This window comes from Triticum aestivum, chromosome 6D (genome assembly GCF_018294505.1).
Source record: "Triticum aestivum cultivar Chinese Spring chromosome 6D, IWGSC CS RefSeq v2.1, whole genome shotgun sequence".
Classification (NCBI taxonomy): domain Eukaryota; kingdom Viridiplantae; phylum Streptophyta; class Magnoliopsida; order Poales; family Poaceae; genus Triticum; species Triticum aestivum.
Window position 1 is genome coordinate 48,975,298 of NC_057811.1, and position 21,829 is coordinate 48,997,126.

The 21,829-nt window shown below is 42.6% G+C and overlaps 1 long non-coding RNA gene across 2 annotated transcripts; it reads right to left on the reverse strand.

Moving 5' to 3' along the window:
- Positions 1-377: 377 nt before the first annotated feature.
- LOC123143455 (uncharacterized) lies at positions 378-5,379 on the reverse strand. Of its 2 annotated transcripts, XR_006470848.1 has the most exons (7): positions 5,163-5,379; positions 4,332-5,092; positions 4,131-4,254; positions 3,620-3,683; positions 2,266-2,369; positions 1,081-1,995; positions 378-969 (listed from the first exon to the last, which is right to left on the reverse strand). It is a non-coding gene; the product is annotated as an uncharacterized lncRNA (long non-coding RNA). The 2 variants fall into 2 exon arrangements; XR_006470847.1 differs by lacking the exons at positions 378-969; positions 1,081-1,995 and having other exon boundaries at positions 2,006-2,369; positions 5,163-5,177.
- Positions 5,380-21,829: the final 16,450 nt, after the last annotated feature.

Consider the following 21,829-nt stretch of genomic DNA (forward strand, 5'->3'; position numbering starts at 1 on the left):
ATGGACTAAAAGACCATATTACAACTATAAGTCCCTATAAGACTCTCCTTGAGAGTCTTATTTCATAAGTCCCAAATGCCCACTTTAAGTTCCTATAAGTCCCTCCTGTTTGGTTATGGGACTTATAGGGACTTTTTTAAGTCAAGTCCCTGGAAACAAACACCCTCTAAAGGCCTTTATGAACCGGGACTAAAGGCCCTTTTTCTACTAGTGTTCCTAGCCTAAATGATTTACTTGCCAATAAACAATGAATTAGACAAGGGCAATTTCGTCCGAAATTGTCTATAATTATGTGCCTTGGTGACCATGTCGAAAATTATACACCTTATATAAAGAATGGAAGGAGTACAAAACAATTCATAAAGAGCAGAAACGTAACCATAATTTAGTGATTGATGAAATCCTGGTGGCCTAAACATGTTATCATAAAAATAAAATTACATGCGGTCATTGTCAAATTTATTTCCTTGTTTTTTTGTGGGGAATATTTATTTCCCTTGTTGTGCAAGAAGCATTTTCCCGACACGTATACAATAGAATGTTCTGCAGAAAGAGCACACTATGGGCCTGTTCTGATCTCCTCTAGCTTCCCAAAACTTCACAAATTCAGCTTCTCAGAGTAGCTTCTCACTCCATGCAGCGATGAAAAATCTGTTCGCCTCGGTTTGCAGCTTCTCGCGGCACTACAGCCCAGCTGGAGGGCTGTGGCCTGTTCGGGCTAGTTGGGCCGACTGGAGGCAGCCCAAATCGGCCTTGTAGAGGAGCAGCGAGGGAGCACGAGCGAAGGAATAAGGAGCGATCAAACAGATCGAGCGTACCGGTTCGGCTCGTATGACTTGGCGGTGGCAGTTCACTTGTAATATCTGCCAACTTCAGCTTTCCGGATCGATGGAGCTGGGCCGAGTCTGCTTCACGGTTTTGCACTGCGGTCGATCCTAGCTTCTCGCTGCTATTTCGTTCGGCTCGTATCTGCTTTAGGAATTTGTGAAGCGTGGAGTGGAAGGAGATCAGAACAGGCCCTATCTTTTATCCTTTGCTGTGATTAAAAAAACATTTAAGAGAGATTCAGAAAGCACGTACTTTGGAGCTCATGTTGATTTCACGTCAGGTACGGCTTGTAGGTGCCGCCCCTAAAATCAAGAATTCCAGAAAAGCCCTGACTTGATTTGGGCGATAATGTAAATCTTGTAAGGCCAGGTTAGCATCTCTTTTCAAAGGGGTGTCTCCACCAAGATGTTGCACGTAATCTAAGTCAGTATTCAGAGGATGGCCAGCGTCTTTGATCAACAAGTGGTGCCGATACTTGGAAGTGTTGCCGGCTGGAGGCAACCCGGATCACACCCTAAAGCACACATCAACAATGGATAACTAGTGGTTGGGGCGTGCCCTGGGCGCGCCTCCTCTGCGTGATTGAGCGCACTTATCTTTCTGTCGGATTTGTTAGTGTGTTTGCAGTCTTGCTTTGCATTGTGTATGGAACATGGATATGCATGTAACCGGTATGCACGCTCCATTGGATGAACTGGTTATAACAAGAAGCATTCACTTGGCTGGTTTGCTCCATTAGCAAGTGTTTATTCGTACTCGTATTATTTAACACAAATGAAATGCATTACAGTTCGTGTATGCAACCCACAACAAGGAAATTAGTTTGAAATTGGAATAGAACATAGTATTGGGACATTTAAATTTCAGTTTGACAAGAAAATAATCCAGCAGGCATCATATAATATTAGTTGAAACTTTTAACAAGTCTACTCCTTTACAAATGTTGCATATGTAATCATCCTGCGCAGAATTAGCTAATATACTGCAAAATGAAAGCTATTGCGAGAAAAGGGAAAACAATTCTAAGATGGGCTCCCCCCATTGCATTTTTGTTCAGCTCCTCGTGTAGGCACTAACTCAGGCAGGTTAACCAAAGCTAACGGAATATCAAATCCTTGATTAGCACCAGAAGGGTATTATCCTATATGTAGGAATACTCATGTAAAACTGTTATAAACAAACAAAAATGGTTGGTTAGCCATCCATATGTCATTAAATGGAGAATGTACAAGACAAGGGGCAGAAAACAAACAAAAGAGACGCCCCGTGGTAAAATGCTAGGAAAACCTATCTACTTTGTAGCATTACACATTTCAGTTAATATGCACAAATTTGATGTAATCACATAATCAAACTGGAATACAGTTCAATCTCCAACCAGAAATTGATGTCGAACAAGAAACCGTCCCAACATATACTCTGAGTGAAGGAGCCTACCTTGGGCCAACAACTGCGGTTTTTATCTACTTGCTCTATATCATTCTTCACATCTCCTTCACCAATAGACTTCACTTATGTACTTCAGCAGCCAATTCAGAATACTGCAAAGGATGACAATGAGACATCACACAGATTGTTTGAATACAATGTGATTATGTGAAAACAATGTGCATTTGATTTTCAGCACTGTGAAATACAGTATGATGCCACCCATACAAGCACAATACTCATTCATTAAAATGGAATTTTAAAACTGTGTTGTAAGATCTTTCCGCAGTTTATGCAAAATCAAAATATCCATATCCGCTCTCATCTTAATATTTGTGCCAAATATAACATGTGTTGTAACGAAAGTGGACAGACTGCCGTCACCAATTGACTTTTTAATGGGAGTAAAGATCAACAGTGTAGCTGTATCAAGCCGGCAAATAAGTGAGCGTTAGGAAGTGAGTGTTAGGAGTTACTACAAGATAAATCGGAGTAAAGATCAACAGTGTAGCTGTATTAAGCCGGCAAATAAATGAAATATAATAATAGCTTATCACAATGGATGTCTGCTATTAAGTTTGATCATTCCTCAACTTGAAGAAACTTTAAGGATACTATGTACATTAGATGACTACCAAGGACTGAAGGCATGCCATGCAATGATCACCCTACTTTGCTACACGCAAATACCCTCATAGTACAAATTTGAACTTCTGCAGGATCTGTACTATTTCGACACCCAGCCTCATCTTTGCTTGTTTTTGTAATCAGACTTTTAGCTTTCTCAAAAAGCTAGACAGTATTGCTTTCGGTCAAAAAAAAAGCATATGTACACTTTAGGCATTCATCTACAGCATGTGATCCGATTATGCCATTACTGAACATTTGTTACAGGACAATGCTTACTGGCAGAAGATAAATCAAATCAATGTTCTATGACCTAATTAATCACACAATGTAACTCTCATATGTCAAAGAACAAATATAGAAATCTAAAATTCTACACAATAATTATTCAACTCACACTCAGTCACAACTCACAAGTCACAACCTAGACATACGAGTAAAAAAAATTTGTTCTAAAAAAATCTAGATAGGCATGTACATTTTCAAGAAATAAGATGGCGTCATGTCTTTTTTTTATGGATCACATTCAGTCATTAATCAACAGCTGGTTTACAATCATCAATGTTTAGGTAGTTTACAAGGGAAGATGAGAGAGCATAAGATTTGCGTTGCGGACTACTCAGCCTGGAAATTATGAGAGTGTACATGCAGGAACATAGTAGAAGTTAGTAGCTAGCACCACCACCACATGCAGAGGAGAAACTGGGAATAGCTGAACTTGCTTAGTTGAACTTACCGGGTAATTAGCACAGCGGGGCTCATCTGCACTTCTCACATGTAGATTTTGCCTTCGCAGTTGCCTGTTTACGAGAAAACGATTAACCACAAGAATTATACTCTTTGAATTTCATCTAACCCTGATCAGGTGCATATAGATGATTTGGTTTATGAGCAAACAATTAATCACGAGCACAGTCATCTTCAGAAACTTGTTGGCAATCACATAAGTATCTTACAAAAATAATTCTGCAGATAACAGTGTCAATATCAAGTGTTACCTATTGCTAATTGATTGAAGTGAAAATCACATTAGAATTTGATAAACCAAATGTCACACTCGGCCACAGGGTACTTCTAAAGAAAATCAATGCTACTCTGCAAGGGCAATGAAGAATCACTTCAGACGAAGACATATAGTATGGCCAGCATCATTTATAAACAAAGCAGCACAATTCTGAAAGTTAATTAACACGGGATGAAGTGCATTCAGAGTTGCTAGCTGCGAGCAACTGAAGTAGAGAGCTAACCTGGAAGTGTAGTCAAAACGCGGACGAGAACGACAGTCGCAGCAGTGTCGTACGTCTCGGCATTCTTCCTGAAGAGGAGCTCCTCCCAGATGCAATGGCCGGACATCACAAGTTCAGAGGCAAGCTGCACGCACCATCTTCAGCCAGTTTTATTCTCTGAAAATATTTGGAGAACCATAACGAGCAGATTAAGAAATCTACCGGCGCCTTGTCGGTGAGCCTGACCCGCTACCCGCGCCCGTCAATGGTCATGTGGGAAGAGACCCGGAGGTAGGTCTCGAGGCGAATGTCGCCTGACACCTCGAAGATAATCCACAGTGGCTCTCAAACGCGGCACGCCTCCTGCACCGTCCCACGCCCGTCGTCTGCGTGGCGCCAATCAATCGAAATCGATTTGCCTCATCCCCAATTCCAAAGGGAATTTTCCGGAGCAATAGTGCGAGCTTGGAGAGTGGTAAAAACATGGGTAAAAAGGAGATCTTGGAGAGAGGTGACCTGGTAGAGGGCGCCGTGGAGGCCTTTGATGGCGCGACGGCACCCATGCCCCCACATGGATCCGCCCCTGCCTCTGCCTGTCTAGCCTCCAGCGCTCGAAGTCGCCCAGCCGGCGAGCCTCGTTGTCCCTCGACCAAGGCACTCCCTCTGCCTGTCCGGTGCTCGCCCGGGGTGGGGGAGAAGGAGCCCAGGTGGGGAACCGACGAGGTGGGGCTTGAGGGGCGCCCCTGACGGCGTGGATGAGGGAGAGGTGGAGGGAAGCAGCAGGAGCAGAGGGAATTGGAAGGGCGGCGGCGGCGGCAGCAGGGATGCGGACGGGAATGGGCTAGGGTTTTTTTGCGACGACAAAACGAGCAGGAAAAATCATAAAACAAAACGAGAAAATCAGCCCAGTCCCTTGTGCCCACGTTGACATCGCGAGAGGGCGTACGCTCCTTACGCGACTGTTAATGGGTTGTATGTGAACCCTAAAAAAAAGGATAATGTGTTAAACGGGCAGCAGAAAACTACAACCAGTCAGAAAAATTAATAACTCACCAAAAAAGACGGGTGATAGCAAAAGTACAGACGCTATATGCCAATCTGTTCTATGGCATGCACGAGCCTCAAGTCAGGCATGTGTGTCCCGAACAGATTAAACCACGGCAGCTGCCTGTCTCAAACTCCCAATAGGTCAACCCGGATCAACTTCGTGAAACAAGCACGTATGAAAAGGAGGCGAGGACCCATGGATAAGTACCCAGGCGGGAGAGAGGCGTACCTAAACCATCCCCAACCCTAACGAGTGAACATAGAAGGCGAGAGCCATGCGCGACGTAATATCATCGCCGCCGGGAAGACGAACAATGACGAAGGAGAGTACATATTGATCTTTTTTTTGTCTTGTAGAGGTGGAAGGGGAACCGAGTGTGGGGTTATGTGCAACACTAACTGGGCTGTTTCTTGGCCCAATTGACGACAGACCGTCTAAGTTGCTCCCCGGAGCAGCAGCCCTTTTAGGTTGTGCAGGCCGTCACGCAGGCTGGGGCGTGGTGAAACTGACCAGAAACGTTGGGTGGGGAAATTATAGAAGATCTGAGACATCCAATGATGCCATCGGACGGCTGAAAGTGTTGAATCGCTGTGGTGGCTCGTAGCTCGCTCATTTATACTGTTTAGTAATATAAGGAGTTAAGATATGAGGGATCGGCTAGAGATGCCTTTAGATCACCTTCCAGAAAACATGAGAGAAAAGCCAGTCAACTAACACAAACTTACATGGTTAATTGAGAATTCATGCGTGGATTTGATTTGAAGCACCACAACTAATAAATTTGACTCCAAACATAACATCACCCGTGCATATAGAACTAAATGCAAAAGTTCCTTTTCCTGTGTGTGATTCATCCAATAACAAATGAAGAAGCAAAGACCCTCCTCTGAATGTAATTCTTGCAAGCTGCTACATACCTCGCATGGAAGTTGATAATGATAACAGCAAAGTTGGGGCGACGACACATTTGTGACTTGGATGGTGGTGTTGTGTGCACCCGACCTTGAGCTTCGGGGTGAGAACCTAGGTTTGACTTGAGTTGGTTATCCCTGGCAATGATAACCATTTTTGTGTCTTTACCTTGTTGAAGGCATTGCTCAGATATGCCCAGACCGATCTTTCAGGGTGAAAACCTATATTTTGGCCTTGATGTTTTGACCCGGTGATGTCGGCACATAAGCGCCACTTCCCTCACGAAGGCTTTACTCTTGAAAAACTCATCGTCCGTGTGTTGTCATGAGATGGTTGATGCGGATGTGGTCATTGCTATAGTTTGCGGATCTGATTGCTTTGGAACTTTTTTTCTCTCGCCTACACATAGCTTTGGTTTATATAACTTTGCTAGTTGTTGGCGTGCTTCTGTGTGTTGGTGTTAGCTGTGTGCATCTTAGATATGCAGAAGCCGGATGTGTGCTTATTGTGTTTGTATCCTCTTGATCTCGTCTGTGTGTTCACTTTTATAAGACGTTTAGACAATTCAGACAGTGCCCAAAACAGTTCAATGTCAGCTATCCAAAACATCTTATAAAAAAGAACGAAGGGAGTAATAAAATTCATCCATTGTCGAAAAAGTTTGTTGTCCCTTTGGTTCCTGATACTTTGAGAATAACAAGATGCTTCTAGTAATAGGATTAGATTTCTAGAAAATTAAGAGATTATTTAAGATTTAGAGGAAGCTAGATGGGAAATGTTTCGAGCAAGTAACAGGAAAAGTAGAGTAGTTGATATAGCTGGTGCATATAAAGCTTTAAATTCTGTCAATGAAAATGAGCAGGATTTCTGTTATGATGATGATGATCAAGGTGAAGCTAATGGTGATGTTGATTGCGTTGTTAGCTGTATTGATGCTGGTTCGGGTAGTAACAGAAACTGAGACTTTAGTGAAGTTATTTATGTGAACAAAAGTGGATGGTGAATTAGGGGCTATTCGGATTTCGCCCAAGCCAGCTAGACCAACACAGGGTAAGCCAAATTTTTGGCGAGAGAAACTGCCACCTCCGTTTTGCGAGCTCTTGGGCAACCATCCAAACAGCCCCTTAATGGCACAAAATGGTCACTTCCTATTTGGCCACGGGCTTGAATATATATCAAATTGATCTAAAGTTAGGGGGTGTTTGGTTCAGGGACTTTTTAGTCCCAGAGACTAGAAAAAGTCCCTAAAAAGTCCCTAGGAACCAAACGGGGGACTTTTTCTACAGGGACTAGAAAAAGACTCTACTAGAAAGTCTTTTTTAATTAGTCCCTGGGACTAGAAAAAGTCCTAGGACTTCTGAACCAAACACCCCCTTAGTATTTCGATAAAAGGTAGGATGTGTGAATTTGGACAATGCAAAGTAAGGGGCCCTCGGCGAAGTCCCAATAATACGAGGCATTTATCAAATTTATCATAAATTTGTGTTGATAATTTGATGCACACAACCATCAGCAAAGTCATTCATTGTTAACAAATTCAACAACCGATCCGTTTCTCAAAATTCAGTAAAACCAAGTAAATAGGAAAATACAGGACCAAGGATCGTTCGATCCTAGTTCCTTATAAAACTAGTTGCAAAGTAAGTATTTTTGTGTGTGAGAAACATTTTCTTCGTACTCTTTGAATCCTTGAACGCCTCGGCACCCGCTGTTGACATCATGTCATGCCGTGAGTTTCTCTCCAATAATGTTACCCCTGGAAGATATATATATATATATATATATATATATATATATATATATATATATATATATATATATATATATATATTAGTTGGAATTGTGCCTATCCTACTTGCTATATTCACTGAAGACATATTCCTTGACCATTGGAACCAATCATGCATAGCTACTACTCCGTCTGTCTGAAAATACTTGTCATAAAAATGATTGTATCTAGACTTATTTTAGTTATAGATACATCTATTTTATCCATTTCTAGGACAGGTATTTGTGAATGAAGGGAGTAATTTACAGTAAATTATTTTACCAGAGCCCACAACAAGTCACAAGGTTTTCTCCTGATTCTTCCATGTCCGTGGGAAAGAGATATGCATGTCCAGCGACAAAATGTCATCAATTTAATCGAAACTGCTCTCTAACGTTCAGGATCCCATTCCTCTTTTTTGTAAGAGCGTAGGGTACTCCATACACACTGATAAATATCCAGCAGCAATCTGGTTTTTACAAGCAACAAAATTCTTTAGAATTACACGCTAGTAGAAAAAGGGTTAAATGTTCAGCTCATTAGTCCCGGTTTGTATTTGAGCCGGCACTAATGTGACCATTAGTGTCGGTTCCAACGGCTAGGTGGGCCGCTCTCATTAGTACCGGTTCGTGCCGAACTTTTAGCACCGGTTCGTGCGACGAACTGGTATTAAAGAGAGTGGTGGCAGGATGTTGTCAGACTGGGGCCCCTCCAGCACCTTTAGTACCGGTTCTTGCCAGAAACCGGTACTAAAGGTCGTCCTATATAAACCCTTCGTCCACCCATGATCGAGCTTGCTATGTTTTTCCCCTTTCCCCTCTCCTTCTGTTCTTCCCCTCTACCTCGAGCTCATCACACATTTTGCCCAAATTTTGTCAAGATTTGAAGGCCCCCATCCATTCAAGTGATCACAAAGGTAAGCAACTTTGTCCTTTCATCTCTCATTGCTAGATTACTCTTGCAATGCTTTATATAGTCATTAATTTGTGGGTTTTAGTAATTTGGGAGGAATTATATGTGGTAGTTTATTTGATTTATATGCAATTTGAGCTCAAAATAACTCCTAGTTTGCATATGTAGGTATGATTTACTTAGTGTCTTCCCGTCTCTGTCCTAACCACCGTCGATCGTCCACACCGTCCTGTCGCCGGCACCACCTTGTGGTGAGCCTCTTGTTCTTATCTTTTTTATATAAAAAAAATCATGTTTGTGTGATTTAGATATAGTTACTTGTATAATTATCTTACCCGTACGTTGTTTGTTATACATAGTGCCATGGTTTTGATATCCGTCCCCATCGGCTCTCGTCCATGTTATGATTCAGATGTGGTATATTCTCTTTTAAAACTATTTGTTGCATTTCGTGTTCATGAAAAATTATGCCCATCAAGTTGACATAGATATTTTTAACTAGGAGGTATGTGAACCCGAAATTCCAACCGACCCTATTGTCGAGAGGTTAAAATTAGTTGAAAGAGAAAATGCGTATTTGAAAGAAAAATTGAAAAGAATTGAGGGGGATAAGATGGAATTGGAGTTGCATGTTGCCGATGTCGTCGATGATCACAAGATCAAGATGGAGAAAATGCACTTGAAGATTAGAAAGATTAAAAAATATGCCATTGATAGTGAGGCTTGGTATCATTATGTTGTTGGATCAATTGTTACCTTAGTTGCGATCTTGATCGCATTTGTTGTTGCATTTAAATGCTTTAGCTAGAGAGTTATTTGTATGTTGCATTTAAGTGTTGTATGAACTTGTATTAATTTGGTCTTTTCGGTGTTGTGTAATGAAGATGAGTCGGCAATGGATGTACGATGACCGATGCTCTCCCAGTTCATTAATGGCGTGCATACTTTTCTGATTGCGACTGAGGCAAACAAGCGGGCGGATGGTTTTATGCCTTGTCCATGTGCTGGCTGTAAGAATGATCAGAATTACTCTAAGTTGAAAATCATTCACATCCACCTGTTTGAGTCCGGTTTCATGCCCCACTATAATGTTTGGACCAAGCACGGAGAAAGAGGGGTTATGATGGAAGACAATGAAGAAAAAGAGGACGACGACATCTATCCTGGCCACAGGTTCCCTGAATACAATGGTACAACAATGGGGGAAGAAGCTGAGCCGGCAATGCGGGAAGAAGCTGAAGAAGAGGCATTAGATGAGCCTGCTGATGATTTAGGTCGGTGTTGGGGAACGTAGTAATTTCAAAAAAAAATCCTACGCATACGCAAGATCATGGTGATGCATAGCAACGAGAGGGGAGAGTGTGTCCACGTACCCTCGTAGACCGAAAGTGGAAGCGTTAGCACAACGTGGTTGATGTAGTCGTACGTCTTCACGATCCGACCGATCAAGTACCGAACGCACGGCACCTCCGAGTTCTGCACACGTTCAACTCGATGACGTCCCTCGAACTCCGATCCAGCCGAGTGTTGAGGGAGAGTTTCGTCAGCACGATGGCGTGGTGACGATGATGATGTTCTACCGACGCAGGGCTTCGCCTAAGCACCGCTACGATATTATCGAGGTGGATTATGGTGGGGGGGGCACCGCACACGGCTAAGAGATCAAGAGATCAATTGTTGTGTCTCCAAGGGGTGCCCCCCTCCCCGTATATAAAGGAGTGGAGGAGGGGGAGGGCCGACCCTCTCTATGGCGCGCCCTAGGAGGAGTCCTACTCCCACCGGGAGTAGGATTCCCCCCCTTCCAAGTAGTAGGAGTAGGAGTCAAGGAAAGGGGAGAGAGAAAAGAAGGAAGGAGGGGGCGCAGCCCCTCCCCCTTAGTCCAATTCGGACTAGGCCTTGGGGGGGCGCCCAGCCTCTCCCTCTCTCTTTCCCCTAAAGCCCAATAAGGCCCATATACTCCCCGACGAATTCCCGTAACTCTCCGGTACTCCGAAAAATACCCGAATCACTCGGAACCTTTCCGATGTCCGAATATAGTCGTCCAATATATCGATCTTTACATCTCGACCATTTCGAGACTCCTCGTCATGTCCCCGATCTCATCCGGGACTTAAAACTACCTTCAGTACATCAAAACACATAAACTCATAATATAACCGTCATCGAACTTTAAGCGTGCGGACCCTACGGGTCTCCGGTCAATAACCAATAGCGGAACCTGGATGCTCATATTGGCTCCCACATATTCTACGAAGATCTTTATCGGTCAAACCGCATAACAACATACGTTGTTCCCTTTGTCATCGGTATGTTACTTGCCCGAGATTCGATTGTCGGTATCTCAATACCTAGTTCAATCTCGTTACCGCCAAGTCTCTTTACTCGTTCCGTAATACATCATCCCGCAACTAACTCATTAGTTGCAATGCTTGCAAGGCTTAAGTGATGTGCATTACCGAGTGGGCCCAGAGATACCTCTCCGACAATCGGAGTGACAAATCCTAATCTCGAAATACGCCAACCCAACAAGTACCTTCGGAGACACCTGTAGAGCACCTTTATAATCACCCAGTTACGTTGTGACGTTTGGTAGCACACAAAGTGTTCCTCCGGTAAACGGGAGTTGCATAATCTCATAGTCATAGGAACATGTATAAGTCATGAAGAAAGCAATAGCAAATACTAAACGATCAAGTGCTAAGCTAACGGAATGGGTCAAGTCAATCACATCATTCTCCTAATGATGTGATCCCGTTAAAAAATGATAACTCATGTCTATGGCTAGGAAACATAACCATCTTTGATCAACGAGCTAGTCAAGTAGAGGCATACTAGTGACACTCTGTTTGTCTATGTATTCACACAAGTATTACGTTTCCGGTTAATACAATTCTAGCATGAATAATAAACATTTATCATGAAATAAGGAAATAAATAATAACTTTATTATTGCCTCTAGGGCATATTTCCTTCAGTCTCCCACTTGCACTAGAGTCAATAATCTAGATCACATCGTCATGTGATTTAACATCAATAGTTCACATCACCATGTGATTAACCCATAGTTCACATCGTCATGTGACCAACACCCAAAGGGTTAATAGAGTCAATAATCTAGTTCACATCGCTATGTGATTAACACCCAAAGAGTACTAAGGTGTGATCATGTTTTGCTTGTGAGAGAAGTTTAGTCAACGGGTCTGCCACATTCAGATCCGTATGTATTTTGCAAATTTCTATGTCAACAATGCTCTGCACGGAGCTACTCTAGCTAATTGCTCCCACTTTCAATATGCATCTAGATTGAGATTTAGAGTCATCTGGATCAGTGTCAAAACTTGCATCGACGTAACCCTTTACGACGAACCTTTTGTCACCTCCATAATCGAGGAACATATCCTTATTCCACTACGGATAATTTTGACCGCTGTCCAGTGATCTACTCCTAGATCACTATTGTACTCCCTTGCCAAAATCAGTGTAGGGTATACAATAGATCTGGTACATAGCATGGCATACTTTATAGAACCTATGGCTGAGGCATAGGGAATGACTTTCATTCTCTTTCTATCTTCTGCCGTGGTCGGGCTTTGAGTCTTACTCAATTTCACACCTTGTAACACAGGCAAGAACTCTTTCTTTGACTATTCCATTTTGAACTACTTCAAAATCTTGTCAAGGTATGTACTCATTGAAAAAACTTATCAAGCGTTTTGATCTATCTCTATAGATCTTGATGCTCAATATGTAAGCAGCTTCACCGAGGTCTTTCTTTGAAAAACTCCTCTCAAACACTCCTTTATGGTTTGCAGAATAATTCTACATTATTTCCGATCAACAATATGTCATTCACATATACTTATCAGAAATGTTGTAGTGCTCCCACTCACTTTCTTGTAAATACAGGCTTCACTGCAAGTCTGTATAAAACTATATGCTTTGATCAACTCATCAAAGCGTATATTCCAACTCCGAGATGCTTGCACCAGTCCATAGACGGATCACTGGAGCTTGCACATTTTGTTAGCACCTTTAGGATCGACAAAACCTTCTTGTTGCATCATATACAACTCTTCTTTAAGAAATCCATTAAGGAATGTAGTTTTGACATCCATTTTCCAGATTTCATAAAATGTGGCAATTCGCTAACATGATTTGGACAGACTTTAAGCATCGCTACGAGTGAGAAAATCTCATCGTAGTCAACACCTTGAACTTTGTCAAAAACCTTTTTTGACAAGTCTAGCTTTGTAGATAGTAACACTACTATCAGCGTCCGTCTTCCTCTTGAAGATCCATTTATTTTCTATGGCTTGCCGATCATCGGGCAAGTCAACCAAAGTCCACACTTTGTTCACATACATGGATCCCATCTCAGATTTCATGGCCTCAAGCCATTTCGCGGAATTTGGGCTCATCATCGCTTCCTCATAGTTCGTAGGCTCGTCATGGTCAAGTAACATGACCTCCAGAACAGGATTACCGTACCACTCTGGTGCGGATCTCACTCTGGTTGACCTACGAGGTTCGGTAGTAACTTGATCTGAAGCTTCATGATCAATATCATTAACTTCCTCACTAATTGGAGTAGGTGTCACGGGAACCGGTTTCTGTGATGAACTACTTTCCAATAAGGGAGTAGGTACAGTTACCTCATCAAGTTCTACTTTCCTCCCACTCACTTCTTTCGAGAGAAACTCCTTCTCTAGAAAGGATCCATTCTTAGCAACGAATATTTTGCCTTTGGATCTGTGATTAGAAGGTGTACCCAACAGTCTCCTTTGGGTATCCTATGAAGACGCATTTCTCCGATTTGGGTTCGAGCTTATCAAGTTAAAACCTTTTCACATAAGCATTGCAACTCCAAACTTTAAGAAACGACAACTTTGGTTTCTTGCCAAACCATAGTTCATACGGTGTCGTCTCAACGGATTTAGATGGTGCCCCTTTTAACGTGAATGCAACTGTCTCTAATGCATAACCCCAAAACTATAGTGGTAAATCGGTAAGAAACATCATAGATTGCACTATATCCAATAAAGTACCGTTATGACGTTCAGACACACCATTATGCTATGGTGTTCCAGGTGGCACGAATTTGTGAAACTATTCCACATTGTTTTAATTTAAGACCAAACTCGTAACTCAAATATTTGTCTCCGCGATCAGATCGTAGAAACTTTATTTTCTTGTCACGATGATTTTCCACTTCACTCTGAAATTCTTTGAACTTTTCAAATGTTGCAGACTTATGTTTCATCAAGTAGATATACCCATATCTGCTCAAATCATCTGTGAAGGTCAGAAAATAACGATACCCGCCGCGAGCCTCAACACTCATCGGACTGCATACATCAGTATGCATTATTTCCAACAAATCTGTTGCTCGCTCCATTGTTCCGGAGAACGGAGTCTTAGTCATCTTGCCCATGAGGCATGGTTCGCAAGCATCAAGTGATTCATAATCAAGTTATTCCAAAAGTCCATTAGTATGGAGTTTCTTCATGCGCTGTACACCAATATGACCTAAACGGCAGTGCCACAAATAAGTTGCACTATCATTATTAACTTTGCATCTTTTGGCTTCAATATTATGAATATGTGTATCACTACGATCGAGATCCAACAAACCATTTTCATTGGGTGTATGACCATAGAAGGTTTTATTCATGTAAACAGAACAACAATTATTCTCTAACTTAAATGAATAACCGTATTGCAATAAACATGATCAAATCATATTTATGCTCAACGCAAACACCAAATAACACTTATTTAAGTTCAACACTAATCCCGAAAGTATAGGTATTGTGCGATGATGATCATATCAATATTGGAACTACTTCCAACAAACATCGTCACTTCACCTTTAACTAGTCTCTGTTCATTCTGCAACTCCCGTTTTGAGTTACTACTTTTAGTAACTGAACCAGTATCAAATACCGAGGGGTTGCTATAAACACTAGTAAAGTACACATCAATAACATGTATATCAAATATACTTATGTTCACTTTGCCATCCTTCTTATCCGCCAATTACTTGGGGCAGTTCCGCTTCCAGTGACCAGTCCCTTTGCAGTAGATGCACTTAGTCTCAGGCTTAGGTCTAGACTTGGGCTTCTTCACTCGAGCAGCAACTTGCTTGCCGTTCTTCTTGAAGTTCCCCTTCTTCCCTTTGCCCCTTTTCTTGAAACTAGTGGTCTTGTTAATCATCAACACTTGATGCTCTTTCTTGATTTCTACCTTCATCGATTTCATCATCATGAAAAGCTCGGGAATCGTTTTCGTCATCCCTTGCATACTATAAATCATCACGAAGTTCTACTAACTTGGTGATGGCGACTAGAGAATTCTGTCAATCACTATTTTATCTGGAAGATTAACTCCCACTTGATTCAAGCGATTGTAGTACCCAGACAATCTGAGCACATGCTCACTGCTTGAGCTATTCTCCTCCATCTTTTACCTATAGAACTTGTTGGAGACTTCACATCTCTCAACACGGGTATTTGCTTGAAATATTAACTTCAACTCCTGGAACATCTCATATGGTCCATGACGTTCAAAACGTCTTTGAAGTCCTGATTCTAAGCCGTTAAGCATGGTGCCCTAAACTATCAAGTAGTCATCATATTGAGCTAGCCAAACGTTCATAACGTCTGCATCTGCTCCTGCAATAGGTCTGTCACCTAGCGGTGCATCAAGGACATAATTCTTCTATGCAGCAATGAGGATAATCCTCAGATCATGGATCTAATCCGCATCATTGCTACTAACATTTTTCAACAATAAACGGGGAGCAACATCGCGAGCTATTGATCTACAACATAGATATGCTAATACTACCAGGACTAAGTTCATGATAAATTAAAGTTCAATTAATCATATTACTTAAGAACTCCCACTTAGATAGACATCCCTCTAATCCTCTAAGTGATCACGTGATCCAAATCAACTAAACCATGCCCGATCATCACGTGAGATGGAGTAGTTTCAATGGTGAACATCACTATGTTGATCATATCTACTATATGATTCACGCTCGACCTTTCGGTCTCAGTGTTCCGAGGCCATATCTGTTATATGCTAGGCTCGTCAAGTTTAACCTGAGTATTCCGCGTGTGCAACTATTTTGCACCCGTTGTATTTGAACGTAGAGCCTATCACACCCGATCATCACGTGGTGTCTCAGCACGAAGAACTTTCGCAACGGTGCATACTCAGGGAGAACACTTATACCTTGATAATTTAGTGAGAGATCATCTTATAATGCTACCGTCAATCAAAGTAAGATAAGATGCATAAAAGATAAACATCACATGCAATCAATATAAGTGATATGATATGGCCATCATCATCTTGTGCTTGTGATCTCCATCTTCGAAGCACCGTCATGATCACTATAGTCGCCGGTGCGACACCTTGATCTCCATCGTAGTGTCGTTGTCGTCTCGCCAACTTATGCTTCTACGACTATCGCTACCGCTTAGTGATAAAGTAAAGCATTACAGGGCGATTGCATTGCATACAATAAAGCGACAACAATATGGCTCCTGCCAGTTGCCGATAACTCGGTTACAAAACATGATCATCTCATACAATTAAATTTAGCATCATGCCTTGACCATATCACATCACAACATGCCCTGCAAAAACAAGTTAGACGTCCTCTACTTTGTTGTTGCAAGTTTTACGTGGCTGCTACGGGCTGAGCAAGAACCGTTCTTACCTACACATCAAAACCACAACGATAGTTCGTCAAGTTAGTGCTGTTTTAACCTTCTCAAGGACCGGGCGTAGCCACACTCGGTTCAACTAAAGTTGGAGAAACTGACACCTGCTAGTCACCTGTGTGCATAGCACGGCGGTAAAACCAGTCTCGCGTAAGCATACGCGTAATGTCGGTCCGGACCGCTTCATCGAACAATACCGCCGAACCAAAGTATGACATGCTGGTAAGCAGTATGACTTGTATCGCCCATAACTCACTTGTGTTCTACTCGTGCAAATGACATCTACGCATAAAACCAGGCTCGGATGCCACTGTTGGGGAACGTAGTAATTTCAAAAAAATTCCTACGCACACGCAAGATCATGGTGATGCATAGCAACGAGAGGGGAGAGTGTGTCCACGTACCCTCATAGACCGAAAGCGGAAGCGTTAGCACAACGTGGTTGATGTAGTCCTACGTCTTCACGATCCGACCGATCAAGTACCCAACGCACGGCACCTCCGAGTTCTGCACACGTTCAACTCGATGACGTCCCTCAAACTCCGATCCAGCCGAGTGTTGAGGGAGAGTTTCGTCAGCACGACGGTGTGGTGACGATGATGATGTTCTACCGACGTAGGGCTTCGCCTAAGCACCGCTACGATATTATCGAGGTGGATCATGGTGGAGGGGGGCACCGCACACGGCTAAGAGATCAAGAGATCAATTGTTGTGTCTCCAAGGGGTGCCCCCCTCCCCGTATATAAAGGAGTGGAGGAGGGGGAGGGCCGGCCCTCTCTATGGCGTGCCCTAGGAGGAGTTCTACTCCCACCGGGAGTAGGATTCCCCCCCTTCCAAGTAGTAGGAGTAGGAGTCAAGGAAAGGGGAGAGAGAAGAGAAGGAAGGAGGGGGCGCAGCCCCTCCCCTTAGTCCAATTCGGACTAGGCCTTGGGGGGGCGCCCAGCCTCTCCTCTCTCTTTCCCCTAAAGCCCAATAAGGCCCGTATACTCCCCGGCGAATTCCCGTAACTCTCCGGTACTCCGAAAAATATCCGAATCACTCGGAACCTTTCCGATGTCCGAATATAGTCGTCCAATATATCGATCTTTACGTCTCGACCATTTCGAGACTCCTCGTCATGTCCCCGATCTCATCCGGGACTCCGAACTACCTTCGGTATATCAAAACACATAAACTCATAATATAACCGTCATCGAACTTTAAGCGTGTGGACCCTACGGGTTCGAGAACAATGTAGACATGACCGAGACACGTCTCCGGTCAATAACCAATAGCGGAACCTGGATGCTCATATTGGCTCCCACATATTCTACGAAGATCTTTATCGTTCAAACCGCATAACAACATATGTTGTTCCCTTTGTCATCGGTATGTTACTTGACCGAGATCCGATCGTCGGTATCTCAATACCTAGTTCAATCTCGTTACCGGCAAGTCTCTTTACTCGTTCCGTAATACATCATCCCGCAACTAACTCATTAGTTGCAATGCTTGCAAGGCTTAAGTGATGTGCATTACCGAGTGGGCCCAGAGATACCTCTCCGACAATCGGAGTGACAAATCCTAATCTCAAAATACGCCAACCCAACAAGTACCTTCGGAGACACTTGTAGAGCACCTTTATAATCACCCAGTTATGTTGTGACGTTTGGTAGCACACAAAGTGTTCCTCCGGTAAACGGGAGTTGCATAATCTCATAGTCATAGGAACATGTATAAGTCATGAAGAAAGCAATAGCAGAATACTAAACGATCAAGTGCTAAGCTAACGGAATGGGTCAAGTCAATCACATCATTCTCCTAATGATGTGATCCCGTTAATCAAATGACAACTCATGTCTATGGCTAGGAAACATAACCATGTTTGATCAACGAGCTAGTCAAGTAGAGGCATACTAGTGACACTCTGTTTTCTATGTATTCACACAAGTATTATGTTTCCAGTTAATACCATTCTAGCATGAATAATAAACATTTATCATGAAATAAGGAAATAAATAATAACTTTATTATTGCCTCTAGGGCATATTTCCTTCAGTTGGGCCATTGCCGATGCAAAGAGAAACTGCGCAAGTGAAAAGGAGAAGAAGAAGTTGCAGCGCATGTTAGAGGATCACCAGAAATTGTTGTACCCGAATTGCGAAGCTGACAAGAAAAAGTTGGGCACCACACTGGAATTGGTGCAATGGAAGGCAGAGAATGGTGTATCTGACAAGGGATTTGGAAAGTTGCTGGTAATGATAAAGAATATGCTTCCAAAGGACAACGAATTGCCCGAGAGTACGTACGAAGCAAAGAAGGCTGTCTGCCCTCTAGGGTTAGAGGTGCAGAAGATACATGCATGCCCTAATGACTGCATCCTCTACCGCGGTGAGTACGAGGATTTGAACGCGTGCCCGGTATGCGGTGCATTATGCTATAAGATCAGCCGTGATGACCCTGGTGATGTCGAGGGTGAGCGCCCCAGGAAAAAGATTCCTGCCAAGGTGATGTGGTATGCTCCTATAATACGACGGTTGAAACGTTTCTTCCAAAACAAAGAGCATGCCAAGGCGATGTGATGGCACAGAGAAGACCGTAAGAAAGACGGAAAGTTGAGAGTACCCACTGACGGGTCGCAGTGGAGAAAAATCGAGAGAAAGTACAGGGAGGAGTTTGCAGGTGACACAAGGAACGTATGGTTTGGTCTAAGCGCAGATGACATTAATCCTTTTGGGGAGCAGAGCAGCAACCATAGCACATGGCCTGTGACTCTATGTATGTATAACCTTCCTCCTTGGTTGTGCATGAAGCGGAAGTTCATTATGATGCCAGTGCTCATCCAAGGCCCTAAGCAACCCGGCAACGACATTGATGTGTACCTAAGGCCATTAGTTGAAGAACTCTTACAGCTGTGGAATGGAACAGGTGTACGTGCGTGGGATGAGCACAAACAGGAAGAATTTGACCTAAAGGCGTTGCTGTTCGTGACCATCAATGAATTGCCTGCTCTCAGTAACCTTTCAGGACAGACAAACAAGGGATACCATGCATGCACGAACTGTTTGGATGATACCGACAGTATATATTTGGATAATTGTAGGAAGAATGTGTACCTGGGATATTGCTACCTCTTGAGCACTGCGTTGGTTTTCCCTTGAAGAGGAAAGGGTGATGCAGTAAAGTAGCGTAAGTATTTCCCTCAGTTTTTGAGAACCAAGGTATCAATCCAGTAGGAGACCACGCTCAAGTCCCACGCACCTACAAAAACAAATAAGAACCTTGCAACCAACGCGATAAAGGGGTTGTCAATCCCTTCACGGCCACTTGCAAAAGTGAGATCTGATAGAGATGATAAGATAATATTTTTGGTATTTTTATGATAAAGAGTAAAAGTAAAGATTGCAAAATAAAAGGTGCAAGAAATAGCTTGTTGACGGGAGATTAATATGATGGAAAATAGACCCGGGGGCCATAGGTTTCACTAGTGGCTTCTCTCAAGATAGCATAAGTATTACGGTGGGTAAACGAATTACTGTCGAGCAATTGATAGAATTGAGCATAGTTATGAGAATATCTAGGTATGATCATGTATATAGGCATCACGTCCGTGACAAGTAGACCGACTCCTGCCTGCATCTACTACTATTACTCCACACATCGACCGCTATCCAGCATGCATCTAGATTATTAAGTTCATAAGAACGGAGTAACGCTTTAAGCAAGATGACATGATGTAGAGGGATAAACTCATGCAATATGATATAAACCCCATCTTTTTATCCTCGATGGCAACAATACAGTATGTGTCGTTTCCCCTACTATCACTGGGATCAAGCACCGCAAGATTGAACCCAAAGCTAAGCACTTCTCCCATTGCAAGAAAGATCAATCTAGTAGGCCAAACCAAACTGATAATTCGAAGAGACTTGCAAAGATAACCAATCATACATAAAAGAATTCAGAGGAGATTCAAATATTGTTCATAGATAATCTTGATCATAAATCCACAATTCATCGGATCTCGAAAAACACACCGCAAAAAAAAGAGTTACATCGAATAGATCTCCAAGAGAATCGAGGAGAACTTTGTATTGAGATCCAAAGAGAGAGAAGAAGCCATCTAGCTAATAACTATGGACCCGAAGGTCTGAGGTAAACTACTCACACGTCATCGGAGAGGCTGTGGTGTTGATGTAGAAGCCCTCCGTGGTCAATGCCCCCTCCTGCGGAGCACCGGAAAAGGCCCCAAGATGGGATCTCACGGGTACAGAAGGTCGCAGCGGTGGAAATAGGGTTTTGGCTCCGTATCTGATGTTTCCAGGGTATATGAGTATATATAGGCGAAAGAGGTCGGTCAAGAGAGCTATGAGGGGCCCACGAGGGTGGGGGCGTGCCTCCCTACCTCGTGGCCTCCTCGTTGATTGCTTAATGTCCACAACAAGTCCTCTGGATCACGTTTGTTCCGAAAATCACGTTCCCGAAGGTTTCATTGCGTTTGGACTCTGTTTGATATCCTTTTCCTTCGAAACACTGAAATAGGCAAAAAACAACAATTTGGGCTGGGCCTCCGGTTAATACGTTAGTCCCAGAAATAATATAAAAGTGTATAATAAAGCCCATTAAACATCCAAAACAGAATATATAATAGCATGGAGCAATTAAAAATTATAGATACATTGGAGACGTATCAAGCATCCCCAAGCTTAATTCCTGCTCGTCCTCGAGTAGGTAAATGATAAAAATAGAATTTTTGATGTGGAATGCTACTTAGCATAATTTTCAATGTAATTCTCTTATTTGTGGCATGAATATTCAGATCCGAAAGATTCAAGATAAAAGTTTAATATTGACATAAAAGTAATAATACTTCAAGCATACTAACTAAGCAATTATGTCTTCTCAAAATAACATGGCCAAAGAAAGTTCATCCCTACAAAATCATATAGTTTGGTCATGCTCCATTTTCGTCACACAATAATGCTCTCATCATGCACAACCCCGATGATAAGCCAAGCAATTGTTTCATACTTTAGTAATCTCAAACTTTTTTCAACTTTCACGCAATATATGAGCATGAGCCATGGATATAGCACTATGGGTGGAATAGAATATTATGATGGGGGTTATGTGGAGAAGACAAAAAAGGAGAAAGTCTCACATTGACGCGGCTAATCAACGGGCTAGGGAGATGCCCATCAATTGATGTCAATGCAAGGAGTAGGGATTGCCATGCAACGGATGCACTAGAGCTATAAATGTATGAAAGCTCAACAAAAGAAACTAAGTGGGTGTGCATCCAACTTGCTTGCTCACGAAGACCTAGGGCATTTGAGGAAGCCCATTGTTGGAATATACAAGCCAAGTT